Source organism: Chiloscyllium punctatum, chromosome 7 (genome assembly GCF_047496795.1).
Source record: "Chiloscyllium punctatum isolate Juve2018m chromosome 7, sChiPun1.3, whole genome shotgun sequence".
Taxonomy (NCBI): domain Eukaryota; kingdom Metazoa; phylum Chordata; class Chondrichthyes; order Orectolobiformes; family Hemiscylliidae; genus Chiloscyllium; species Chiloscyllium punctatum.
The window spans coordinates 33,294,387-33,307,102 of record NC_092745.1 but is presented as its reverse complement, the minus strand read 5'-3'; the positions used below and the strand labels follow the sequence as shown (position 1 = coordinate 33,307,102).

The 12,716-nt window shown below is 45.9% G+C and overlaps 1 long non-coding RNA gene across 1 annotated transcript; it reads right to left on the bottom strand.

Annotated features, from left to right (window-relative positions):
* Nucleotides 1-291: 291 nt before the first annotated feature.
* On the bottom strand, nt 292-11,963 carry LOC140479432 (uncharacterized). Its single transcript, XR_011961036.1, has 2 exons — nt 11,470-11,963; nt 292-1,169 (listed from the first exon to the last, which is right to left on the bottom strand). It is a non-coding gene; the product is annotated as an uncharacterized lncRNA (long non-coding RNA).
* Between the last annotated feature and the right edge of the window lie 753 nt (nt 11,964-12,716).

The following is a 12,716-nucleotide window of genomic DNA, read 5'->3' as shown; positions in this document are numbered from 1 at the left end:
TGGGTGAGCGTTGATGGGGAATTTCCATCAGATTATTGTGTTCCCCATTGTCCCCTCCTGCCTTCCTTCTTTTCTCCATTTATTGGGAAAGATTTCCTTGAGGCTGTGCATTCCTGCTGAAAGTGCCCTTTCTGGACACAATGGTAGCATTGCCCTCCTGCTCTGGGGACCCCATTGCCCCCTCTATTCTCCCCCTCATTCTCCAGGCCTTGAGGGTGGATGTTAACACTTCACACAGCTTTCCCTGAGGACTCAGCTCTGGCCATTTCCAAAGCAGACACGAGACAGAGACTGAATCATCTTCATCTTTATTCCCTTTTCCAGATTGACTTTGACAGAAAACAGTCAGCAATTAACAGCCCAGACAGAGGAAGCTGCACAAATTCACAGCCACAATGGAGATGGAGGAAAACACTTGTGGAGATTTTCTCTATAACATGAGAATCCTGTCCCTTTAAACAGTGACAAAACCTTAAATTGGAACTGGCGGCTGAGCAGGAAGGAGGTCTGTTTTACTGAAACAGAGATTTCTGAGGTTCACATTGTTTTTGCACAGCTGACAGTCTTTAGCATCTTCGAGAGGTTTTACTTGACATCACAAGTTAACACTGTCCCCATCAAACACATCCAGGTCAGGGAAAGCATGGGGCTACATAAAGAGTAAAGTTTTCTCTACACTATCCCAATGACCTGCCTTAACCACTGAAGCTCAGAAGTGTCTCCAAGCCAGTCCTGAGAAAGAAGAGAGTTCAAATTCAGTGCTGACAATGACCTTTGTCCTGCCAGCTCAGCCCTGTTCTATTTAAAGTTGTGTCTCCTCTGTGGACTGTCTCGAACACTCTACACACATTCTGATCTCCTGATGCTCTTGCTGAGTGGAGAGGGGAGGGTCACGTGGGTGAGGGCACAGGAGAAGCGAGCGTTGGACTCCCAGTCAGACCCAGAGAGGGTCAGCAGGCTGCTGACACTGTAGGTGCTGTCCGAAGCTCGCAGGTAGTTGCTGGTCTGAACCCCGTCCGAAATGACTGCACCGTCCTTCTTCCACTGCACCTCCAGCTCATCGGGATAGAAGTGATTGGCAAGGCACACCAGGGTGGCAGTGCCCTTGGTATTGACCTGCTCCGGGGAGGGGGGCAGCAGGGTCAGCTTGGGCTGAGAGTTGTCACGGCCTGAAAGACAAGAGAAACAATTTTAATCCCTGCCTTTTGAAGGTACTTCAATCTGAACAGTAACTGGTAAAACATTTGAACATTTGTATCCAGTTGGTAAAAACAATGACTGCAGATGCTGGAAACCAGATTCTGGATTAGTGGTGCTGGAAGAGCACAGCAGTTCAGGCAGCATCCAAGTAGCTTCGAAATCGACGTTTCGGGCAAAAGCCCTAATGAAGGGCTTTTGCCCTAAACATTGATTTTGAAGCTGCTTGGATGCTGCCTGAACTGCTGTGCTCTTGCAGCACCACTAATCCAGAATTTGTATCCAGTACCTAGCATACCTGACAAAAGCTCTGGCATTTTAAAAATTGCTTTTTGGGACATGTACGGCACTGGCAGAGCCAGTTGCTGCTCATCCCTAACTGTCCCCGAGAAGATGATGGTGACGCAGCAGAAAGAGAAGGGACAGTCCTGGACCATCATTTAAGGAATGAATGTGGGCAGCTGGAAGGGCTATCAATGTGGGAGCATTTTAGTGACAGTGATCGGAACTCAGTGAGATTGAGAATAAGGATGGAAATGGAGAACCATAGAGCGAGTGTAAAAGTTTTCATTTGGGAACAACCCATTTTACCAAACTGTGTGGTAATTTGGTAAAAGTGTACTGGAACCATTGACTTGATGGGAGATCAGTGACAGGGCTGTGTGAGGCCTCCAAGGATGAGACAGAGTCAGAGATCATTCAGAATCTTTTCCCAAAAGAGTAAGAGTGGCATCCCAAAGAGAGAGTCTCAGCAAAGATGTGAAACTATCGATATGATGTGGAGGCTCTGGTGTCGAATGGGGTGGACATGTTCAGGGGTCACATAACACCAGGTTACAGTCCAACAGGTTTAGTTAAAATCACAAGATCTTGAAACGCTGCTCCTTCTTCAGGTGAAGCGACTTCAGTGCTGAAGGAACAGTGCTCTGAAAGCTTGTGATTTGAAATAAGCCTGTTGGACTATAACCTGGTGTCGTGTGACTTCTGACCTCAAATGAAGCCCAGTTAGAGCATAGTGAGAGAACGGCATGCAGTTCTGGTCACTACATTGCAGGAAGGATGTGATCCCCCTAGAGAAGGGGACAGAGGAATGAGGAGTATTAGTTTTGAGGAATGATTGGTTTGGCTAGGACTGGTTTCTTTGGAACACAGGAGGCTGAGGGGAGATTTGATCAAGGTGTGTAAAATGATGAGGGGCCTGGATAGAGTGGGTAGGAAGGACTGATTTCCACCAGCAGAGAGGGCAATAACCATGGGGAGAGATTGAAATGAATTGGGGGCAGGGTTAGAGGGGAGTTGAGGAGTAATTGTTTTCACCCAGTGGCTGGTGGGATCAGGCTGAAAGGGTGAGAGCGGCAGAAACCCTCATCACATTGAAAAAACACTTGGATATTCACTTGAAACACCAAAGCCTCCAGAGCTATGGAGCAAGAGTTGGTATGTGGGGTGGAGTTCGACACCTCTTTAACAAACCTCCGATCACTCACAGCTTGGGAGAACTTTATCTAAGAACACTGGAGCAGAGTTGGATCAGCACACTTCAGGAAGGAGTCACGTTGGGTGTCCATGTAGAAGGTTCGAGATTTTGTTTCAAATCTTCCAGCTCAGCACTGGGGTAAGGTCAAAGGTGAGGCTGCAAAGAATCTCAGTTTCCTGGATCAGACAGTGTCATTGCTCTTAATGATCCCATGTTCCCTGGAAGATGGAAGCGTGCATCCAATGGGCAAGGGTCAGGTTCAGGAGACTCCAACCTCAAAGAAAGACTTGCATTTATGTTGCACTTGCCTCCACTTAAGGATGTCGCAGTGGCTCTTTCCACCAGACTGTGCTCAGCAAGATCCCAGAGAGCTGGGTGACAATGAGTCGAGGATCAGGTTTTTAGTGATGCTAATTAGGGAATCAATATTGACCAGGACACCAGCGGAAACAGTCCTGCTGTCTGTCTAGTAGAGCCATGGAATGGCATCTCTGATATCTGAAAGGCTCCCAGTGCATCAAAAGAGAGATTTGTATGTCAGACCCTCCCAAAGCATTTACAGAGAGTGAGGGACTTGTCTGAACACTGGTCACTGTTTAATGCAGAAAACATAATTTGTGCATAGCAATATCGCACAATCGTAAATGAGATTATGAGCATGTTCAGTGATGTTTCAGGGATGGATATTGACCTGAAGTCAACCCAAAGAGAAAGCAAACGGGTTCACTTGCACAGAACGTGAGAAAATGAAAGGCACAGGAGAAGGTGGGATTCGTGGTTAGTGATGGGTTTGATTGTTACCAGAAAATAAAAGGAAGGATCAGAATTTGTGAATGTCGTATTGTAACAAGGCAATACAGAAGTGCAGGGGAACTTGACAGTAGAAATAACTTAAAGTTCGGAATAAGGTAGACAGAGTGATGCCACAAATTGAGGTTCCCAAGGACTTTAAAATCATTAAAGTGACGCAGGGCTCAGGAGAGGTTAATAAAGTTCCCAGAATAATTAATCGGACATAGATTATGGAAAGGGTCAGAAAATTAATTTTAGGCATCGTGCATAAGGGGACAACTATGAAAAGGAGGGCAGTCAATGCAGGACTGAGGGTGTTGTACCTGAATGCAGGGAGTATCCGAAATGTGGTAAATGAGCTTGTAGCGCAGATTGGAATTGGCAGGTGTGATGTTTTGAGTATCACAGAGATGTGGCTGTAAGGGGTTGAGGGCTGGGAATGAAATCCTCAAGGATGCACATCTAATTGACAGGACATGCTGATGGGCAGATGGGGGTAGGGTTACCGTATTGGTAAGAAATGAAATAAGATCAATCACAAGAAGGGATTTAGAGTTGGAATACATTCAATCTGTGTGGGTAGAGTTGAGGAGTTGCAAGGGAGAAAGAGCATGATGAGAACTTTGCAAAGTCCCCCTCCCCAGCAGTAGTCAGGATATGAGGAAGAAAATAAATCAGGAGATAGAGAAGGATGCAATAAAGGCCCTGCTACAATAGTCATAAAAAACTTCAATATGTAGGTAGACTGGAAAATTAATTTGTTTGGGGATGTCAAGGGAAGGAATTAATGGAATGTCTACAAGATGGTTTTTGGAGCAGCTTGTGGTAGAGTTCACTATGGAACAGGCAAGTCTGGATTGGGTGATGTCTAATGAAGCAGACCTGATTAGGGAACGTAGGGTTAAGGAATCCCTTGGGGGCATTGACCGTAATATGACAGAATTCACCTTGCAGTTTGTGACAGAGAATCTGGAGTCAGTTGGACCGGTAATGCAATTAACTTAAGGTAACTACAAAGACATGATGGAGGAGCTGGCCAGAGTTGATAAGAAGGGAAGCTGAGCATAAGAGAGAATGGAGCAGCAATGGCAGGAGTTTCTGGGAGTAATTTGGGAGGCAGAGCAGGAATTCAACCCAAGGAAGAAGAAAGATACTGAGTGGAAGCCAATCAACCATGGCTGATGAGGGAAGTCAGGGTCAGCATAAAAGCAAAAGAAAAGACATGCAATGTGGTGGAGATTATTGGGAAGCCAGAGGATTGGGAAGCCTTTAAAAACAGCAGAAATTAACTAAAAAAAAGTAAGGGTGAGTGTGTAAATAAAATATAAGGGTAAGTAAGGTAGTAACATAAAAGAATATTGCAAGAGGTTTTCTTTAGATATATGAAAGGCAAGAGGGAGTCAATAATAGAAATTGTACCACTGGAACAGGCAGAAATAGTAATGGGGAACAAAGAAATGGTGGAAGAAGTGCATCGATGCTTTAAATCAGCTTTCACAGTGGTGTGACAATGCTGCTCATTTCACAAGGTTGAGTTGTCCTTGGATTTTTTTTCAAGAGGGGTTGTAAAGGCAGAGGTTCCAATTTGTCTGGGTTAGGGACTTTGCTCATGGCTAACAGATACTGCCTAGGGCAACAGTCAGGGAAAAGGCTTTTAGGTTTTATATTAAACACTTGTCCAATAAAAGGAGAGTGGCCAGTTCTTCCAGTTTGCTGTTTTTGACAAACAGTCGGTTGGAAGCTCCTGGATAAAGAAAGCTGCTGGTGAGAAAGGTTCCCCAATTCAACATTTTCCAGTGGACTCACTGTCTGAAATTCCTCTCCTGTAAGAACCTCTGTGTTTATATTTACCTTTTTACCAAGGCTGTTGCAGCAAATTGGAACAGCTCTTTGTCAAGTTACATTTTCTCGTCAGTTGGGTTTTCAAATAGTTAAGTTATTCTAAATTCTGTTTTCTTTTGATTGTGTGTAAATAAATTCTCTTTCCCTTCAAGCTGAGTGGTTTGGCCAGTTGTATCAATCCTGGAATATCCAGGTTACGTTTGCTTAACACAATTCGAAAAGGTAAGGTCTGGGCTGCATTCTCAAAATGTTTCGAAGGGTCTGGCCTGGTCCATAACAATGTCATAGAGTCATAGAGTCCTACAGCATGGAGACAGGCCATTTGGACCAAACTGGTCCATGCCAACCAAAATGTCCATTTACGCTAATCCTGCACTTGGCCCAGATCCTTCTGAATCATTTCCTTTCCTGTATTTGTCCAAATGCCTTTTAAATGTTATTAATGTACCCACCTTAACCACTTCCACTGGCAGCTCATTCCAAATGCGAACAACCCTCTATGTAAAAAGGTTGCCCCTCAGGTTCCCTTTTATTCTTTCCCCTCTGACCTTAAACTGATGCGCTCTAGTCCATATTCGCAAACCCTGGGGAAAAGACTGAGTGAATTCACCCTATCCATGCCTCTCATGACCTTATGAGGTCCTCCCTCAGTCTCCTACACTCGAAAGAAAAAAGTACTCTCCCTTTTACCCAAACCATTGAATCCTGGCAACATCCTTGCAAATTTCTTCTGCACTCTTTCCAGTTTAATAACATCCTTCCTGTAACAAGGTGACCAAAACTGAACACAATATTCCAAGTGTGGCTTCACCAATGTCCTGTATAACTGCAACATAACTTCCCAACGTCTGTAGTCAATGCCCTGACTGATGACGGGCACTGCAGAAAAAGCTCTCTTCTCTGCTCTATTTACTGTGACTCCATTTTCAGAGAACTGCTTACCTGAATTCTAAGGACCCTCTGTTCCACTATGTTCCTTAAGGCCCTATCATTCACCATGAAACTCCTACCTTGCTTTAAATTTCCAAAATACAAGACCTCACATTTAAACTCTATTTGTCATTTCTCGGCCCACTTCCCCAGCTGAGCAAGGTCCTGCTGCAATTTCTGATAACTGTCCGCACTGTCCACGATGCTGCTTATTTGAGTGTCACCAGCAAACTCACTAACCATGCCTTGTACATTCTCATCCAAAACATTGATATAGATAACAAACAGCAATGGGGCCAGCACTGACCCCTGAGGCACTCCACTAGTCACAGGCCTCCAGTACAATAAGGATCCTTCCCCTATTACCCTGTGCTTTCTACCATCAAGCCAATCGTGTATCCAATTTGCCAGGTCACCTTGGAATTCATGCAATCTAACCTTCCATAACAGCCTACCATGTGGAACCTTATCAAAGGCCTCACTGAAATCCATATAGACCACGTCTACCATCCTGCCCTCATCAACCTTCCTGGTCAATTCATCAAAGTACCTGAACAAATTTGTGAGGCATATTCTCCCATTCACAAAGTCATGCTGACAACTCCTAATCAAATCCACTCTTTCCAAATGCATGTGTATCTTATCTTATCAAACAACTTACCCACCACAAATGTGAAGCGTATAATTCCCAGGCTTTTGTTTTGCAGCCCTTTTTGAACAATGGCACAGTCTTCGCTATCCTCCAGTCTTCTGGGACCTCACCTGGGGCTAACCATGATACTAAAATATCAGCCAGCACACCTGAACTTCAAGAGAGTTGGGAGCAGAAGTGAGTGGAGAGGGCATCACTAAGGTGGAGGGGTTGAGGCAGCTGAAAGGTCTGAAGGTGGATAAATCATTCAGACCCGATGGACTACACCCCAGAGTTCTGATGGAGATAGCTAAAGTAATTGTAGGGCCATTGGCTGTGATCTTTCAGAAATCACTGGAGTCAGGGGTGGTCCCAGAAGCCTGGAAAATAGTGAATGTAACATCCCTGTTTAAGAAAGGAGGGAGGCAGAGATGGGACATTATAAGCTGGTTAGCCTGACCTTGGTCATTGGTAAGATTTTAGAGATCGACTTAAGGGTGAGATTGCAGGTATTTGGAATCTCACCCTTAAGCCTGGTAAAATTGCAGCCTGGTAAAATTGGGCTGAGTCAGCACAGCTTCATCAAAGGGAGGCATGCCTGACAAATCTGTTAGAAATCTTTGAGGAGGTAACAAGTGAATTAGACAAAGGAGAGCCAGTGGATGTGATCCATTTGGATTTCCACAAGGGCTTTGACAGGGTACAATAAAGGAGACTGCTAAGTCAAATCAGAGCCCATGTTGCGGTGGGTAGAGGATGGTTGACCGGCACAAAGGCGAGAGTAGGGACAAAGGGATTTTTTTCTGGATGGCAGTTGGTGCTTTGTGGTGATCCGCAGGGATCTGTGATGGGACCACAACTATTCACCTTATCTATTAACAATCTGGATAAGGAACTGAAGATATTGTTCATATGTTTGTAGCTGACACAAAACTTGGTGAAAGGACAGGTGGAGTTGAGGAAAAGGGGAGATTGCAGAAGGACTTGGTCAGGCTAGGAGAATGTGCAAAGAAGTGGCAGGTGGAGTACAATGCGGGAACTTGTGAGGCTAGATACTTTAGTGGGAAGAATAGAGGCACAGACTGTTTTCTAAGTGAGGAAAGATTTCAGAAATCTGAAGCACAAAGAGAATTGGGAGTCCTTGCTCAGGTTTCTCTGAAGGTTAACGTGCAGGTTCACCATTGGCAGTTTGAAAGGCAATTACAATGTTAGCATTAACTTTAACATCAGAGGTGTACTGCTGAGTTTGTATAAGTCTCTAATCAGAACACATTTGGAATTTTGGACTCCTTATTAAGGAAGGATGTGCTGTCATTGGAGAGCGTCCAGAGGAAAAAGTGAGAAAGAATAAGAATGATCCTGGGAATGAAGGGGGTGTCATATAAAGAGTGGTTGAGGATTCTGGATCTGTATACAATTGTGTTTAGAAAGCTGAGGGGGGAATCTTATTGAAACTACAGAATATTGAGAGGCCTGGAGACCATGGAGAAGGTGTTTCCACGAGTAGAAGAAACTAGGGCCCGAAGGCACAGCCTCAGAGTGAAGAAAGATCCATCAGAACTGAGATAAGGAGGCATTTCTTCAGCCACAGGGTGCTGAATCTGCAGAACTCATTGTCACAGAGGTCTATGGAGGCCAAGATGTTGAGAGTATTTAAAACAGAGACAGATACGATCTTGATCAGTGAGGAGATCAAAAGTTAAAAGGAGAATGCAGGAAATGGGCTTGAGGAACACATCACACAAGATCAAATGGCCGAGCAGACTCTATTCTGACTGGCCCAATTCTGCTCCTATACCTTAAGTATTTTGGGTTTATGTAGAGATTCCTTGAAACACTGGAAAACTGGAAGTACGGTCACTTAGTGGTTAGCCCTGCTGCCTCACAGCGCTATGGACCCAGGTTTGATTCTAGCCTCGGGCGACTGTCTGTGTGGAGTTTGCACATTCTCCCTGTGACTGCGTGGGTTTCCTCTGGGTGCTCTGGTTTCCTCCCACAGTCCAAAGCTGTGCAGGTTAGGTGAATTGGCCGTGCTAAATTGCCCATAGTGTAGGTCAGGTACATTAGTCAGGAGTAAATGTAGGTTAAAAAGGTAGGGGATTGGGTCTGGGTTGGTTACTGTTCGGAGGGTCAGTGTGGACTTGTTGGACCAAATGGCCTGGTTCCATACTGTAGGAATTCTATGATTCTATGGACATTGAAAATACTGGATTGTGAGCCCTGCTGTTGCTGTTTCTCAAAAGTACTTTGACAAAAGATAATCAGGGAGTGGTGAGAGTGTGCATCAGGTTGCATGAGGGAACTGCTTGTCCTGCTTCCTGGAATACCATGAGTACAGGAAGTGTGGTCAGTGACAGCAGTTGGAACTCTGGGTTTCGGAGCTTGAGCAGCAGCTGGTGTCAGTGCGAAGAGTCCGTGAGGCTGAGAGCTCCGTGGAGAGCACGTTTCTAGATGTGGTCACTCTGCAGCTTCAGAGTATGCAGGGAGAGAGGGAATGGGGGAGCGGCAGACAGTCCAAAAGGATCTGGCAGCTAGTACATGAATCCCGTGAGTGCATCCCACTTTCCAACCAGGATTCAGTTTGGAATCCTGATCAGAATGATGGTTCATCTGGGGAGTGCAGCCAGAGCCAAGTCCCTGGCACCATGGGGGGCTCAGCTGTGGAGGGGCGGCAGAAGGAAGATTGAAAGAGCGATAGTGAGAGGAGATTCGAGAGTGAGGGCATTCGAGAGGTGTTTCTGCAGCTGCAGATGGGAATCCAGGATGGTGTATTGTCTCCCTGGTGCCACGGTCAAGGATGTCACTGAGCAGCTGCAGAGCACCCTGAGGGGAGAGGGGGAACAGGCAGCAGTGGTGGTCCACATCAGTCCCAGTGACACAGGGAGGAAAGGGATGTGGTCCTGCAGTCAGAATGTAGGGAGTTCCAGAGGGAATTAGCAGCAGGAGCTCAAAAGTAGGAATCTCCAAGATTACAGGAGCAGGAGAATCGACGTTTCAGGCATGTGCCCTTCTTCAGGAATGCCCAAAACATCGATTCTCCTGCTCCTTGGATGCTGCCTGACCTGCTGCACTTTTCCAGCAACACATTATCAGCTCTGATCTACAGCATCTGCAGTCCGCACTTTCTTCTCCATCTCCAAGATTACCCCCAGTGCCCCACGCAACTGAGACTAGAAAGAGGAGGATAGCACAGGTGACGGTGGAACTGAAAAGACAGTCCAGGAGGAAGAGCTTTTGATTATTTTAACACTGGGACTGGCTTTGGGGGGAGATGGACATGTACAGACCAGACGGGTTGCTCCTGAACAGATCTGGGACTGAGTTCCTTTGGGGTGATTTACTAGTGCTGTTGGAGAGGGTTTAAACTAACTTGGCTGGCCTGTGGGATCAAGGTGGTCATACCAGAGAGGAACACAGAGGTGCACAGAATCCTGGGAGAGTTAGATAGCACCAGAATAAGCAATAGAACTTCTTATCCAGTTTCAGAGTGAGGGAGAGAGAGTAATAAATTCTAAATCAGAGTCACTGTGTAAGGATGGGACTGCATGGAATGTTGGGAATAAGACTGGGAAGGTACAGCCACAGAGTGTTAAGTGGAAATCTGATGTGTGTCTTTCACATAGGAAGAGAAGATAATAAGAACATTAGAAATAGGAGCAGGAGTGGGCTATCTGACCCATTGAGGATGAGGGACGTTAGTTATGAAGATAGACTGAAGAAGTTGGGACTGTCTTCCTCAGAGAAGAGAAGGCAGAGAGGAGATTTGATCGAGAAATTCAAAATCAGGAGGGGTCTGAACAGAGTAAACCAGGAGAAAATGTTCCCACCTGAGAAAGAATTGAGAGGGAGAGGCCACGGATTGAAAATAATTGGTAAAAGAAGCAAAAGTGAGCTGAGGGAAAAACATTTTCAGCCAGTGAGTGGTTAAGGTGTGGAATGCACTGCCCGAGAGTGTGGTGGAGGCAGCTTCAATTGAAACATTCCAAAGGGAATGAAACTGTTATTTGAAAAGGAACAATATGCAGGGTGACAGGGAGAAGGCAGGAGAATGACACTCAGTGAATTGCTCATTTGGAGAGCCAGTACAGACAGGATGGGCAGAACGGCCTCCGTGTGCACTGTAACAATTCTGTGATTGTGTGGTTGAGCAGAGTTAAAGCTGGGGGAGGTGGGAGCTCGGTGTCTCACTGTGCTGCTGCTGCTGCTGCTGCTGCTGCTGCTGCTGCTGCTGAGGTCAGTGAGATCAGAGACTGGGACAGGTAGCCAGAGCTCACATCAAACTCTGCCCATGTCTGTCACACTGAGACTGACAGGAGGCTACTCACTGATTTCACTCCATGCTGCAGGAATGGGACCACAGGCTGCAAATGGACAGAGCTCCTCCACACGGTGAGTAAAACTGACTGACTTATATCTTGCTGCTTAAAGGGGGCAATGGAACTACAGAAATACAGCTGGACACCCTGTTAGACACAGGGCTCCTCAATCAACCATTTCATTCTCTGCAGATCCCCACTAACACCTTCAACAATTCAGCATTTGTGTTTTAGAAAGTTTCAGTATTGAAAATGTTATTAATGGAGGATTAAGATTTACTTACTCAATCTGAGCTTGGTTCCTTTACCAAACGTGTACCACAGTGAGAGCTCCCAGTGCAAAGGCTGTACAAAAACCTCAGCTCTCTGCTTCCCCCCCCCCCATCACTCTCGACCTCTCCCTATCTCCCAGTCTGTTGATCACTCTCACCCTCTTTTTGTGTCTTTCTGTCTCTGCCTCTGGGTTGTGAACTTTATTTTTCATTGTTAAACATTGAAGCTGTTCTTCACATGTGGCCATGGCGTGTAAGAGGGAAATTTGAGGTCTTTAGTGAGCGTTGAGACACCACAGGAACTGGAGTGTGTAGCAGACAGTGACCATTCCAGCATGGGGTAATTTGTTCAGTTTCATTTAGATCTAACTGTGGGATATGTCAGTTCAGGCGGTGGGACTGTGTGTCCATTATTATGCATTTTATATAACTGTGGATGTGTCAGTACAGGAGGTGATTCTGTGTGCTTTGAGGTTTTTGTATGGCTCTGTATCATTGTGTCAAGGGTAGCTGTTACCCTGCATACAGTAATAGTCAGCGACATCCTCATTCTGAACGTTGCTGATTGTCAGGGTGAAACTGGTCCCTGATCCACTGCCGGTGAATCGATTGGAGACTCCTGTGAATCGCTTTGTTGCTTGATAGATCAGGAGAGAGGGTTTCTGACCTTCTCGCTGCTGGTACCAGCTAACCCACTTGCTAACAGATTGACTGGCCGTACAGGTGATGGTTGCAGTCTGGCCCAGTCCCACTGTCAGCGCCGGGGGAGACTGGCTCATGATGATGTCCCCACTGATACCTGAGGGGTCAGAGAGAAACACAGTGAAGTCAGAACTGTCACAGAAAGAGCCTGTCAAATGAGATATTGTTGGAGACACTGAGCATTCCTCTGGTTTCAGCATTTTCCCTTCAATCACAAGTCAGTGGAATTGGAGTGAAATAGAGAGCAGCTAAAGATTCAAGGTGGAAGGAGAGAGATTTGTACCTGCGACACAGAATACCAGGGGCCAGATCAGCTGGATGTGTGAAATCATGGTGTGTGCTCCTGTCCCTGTGCCTGGTTCCTGATAAACTCTCCCTTCACTGGGCTCTGCTTTATAAAGCTGCAGCCTGTGAGAGTCTGACTGGGTGTTCCTCAGTATGTAAATGGCATCAGACAGAGAGAGCCACGTCACCCCCTCACACTTCTTCTTCTCTCTTTCTCTTTGTCTCAGAGAGTCATTGATGTGAACATCACTGAATGAGGCCATTTGACCCAT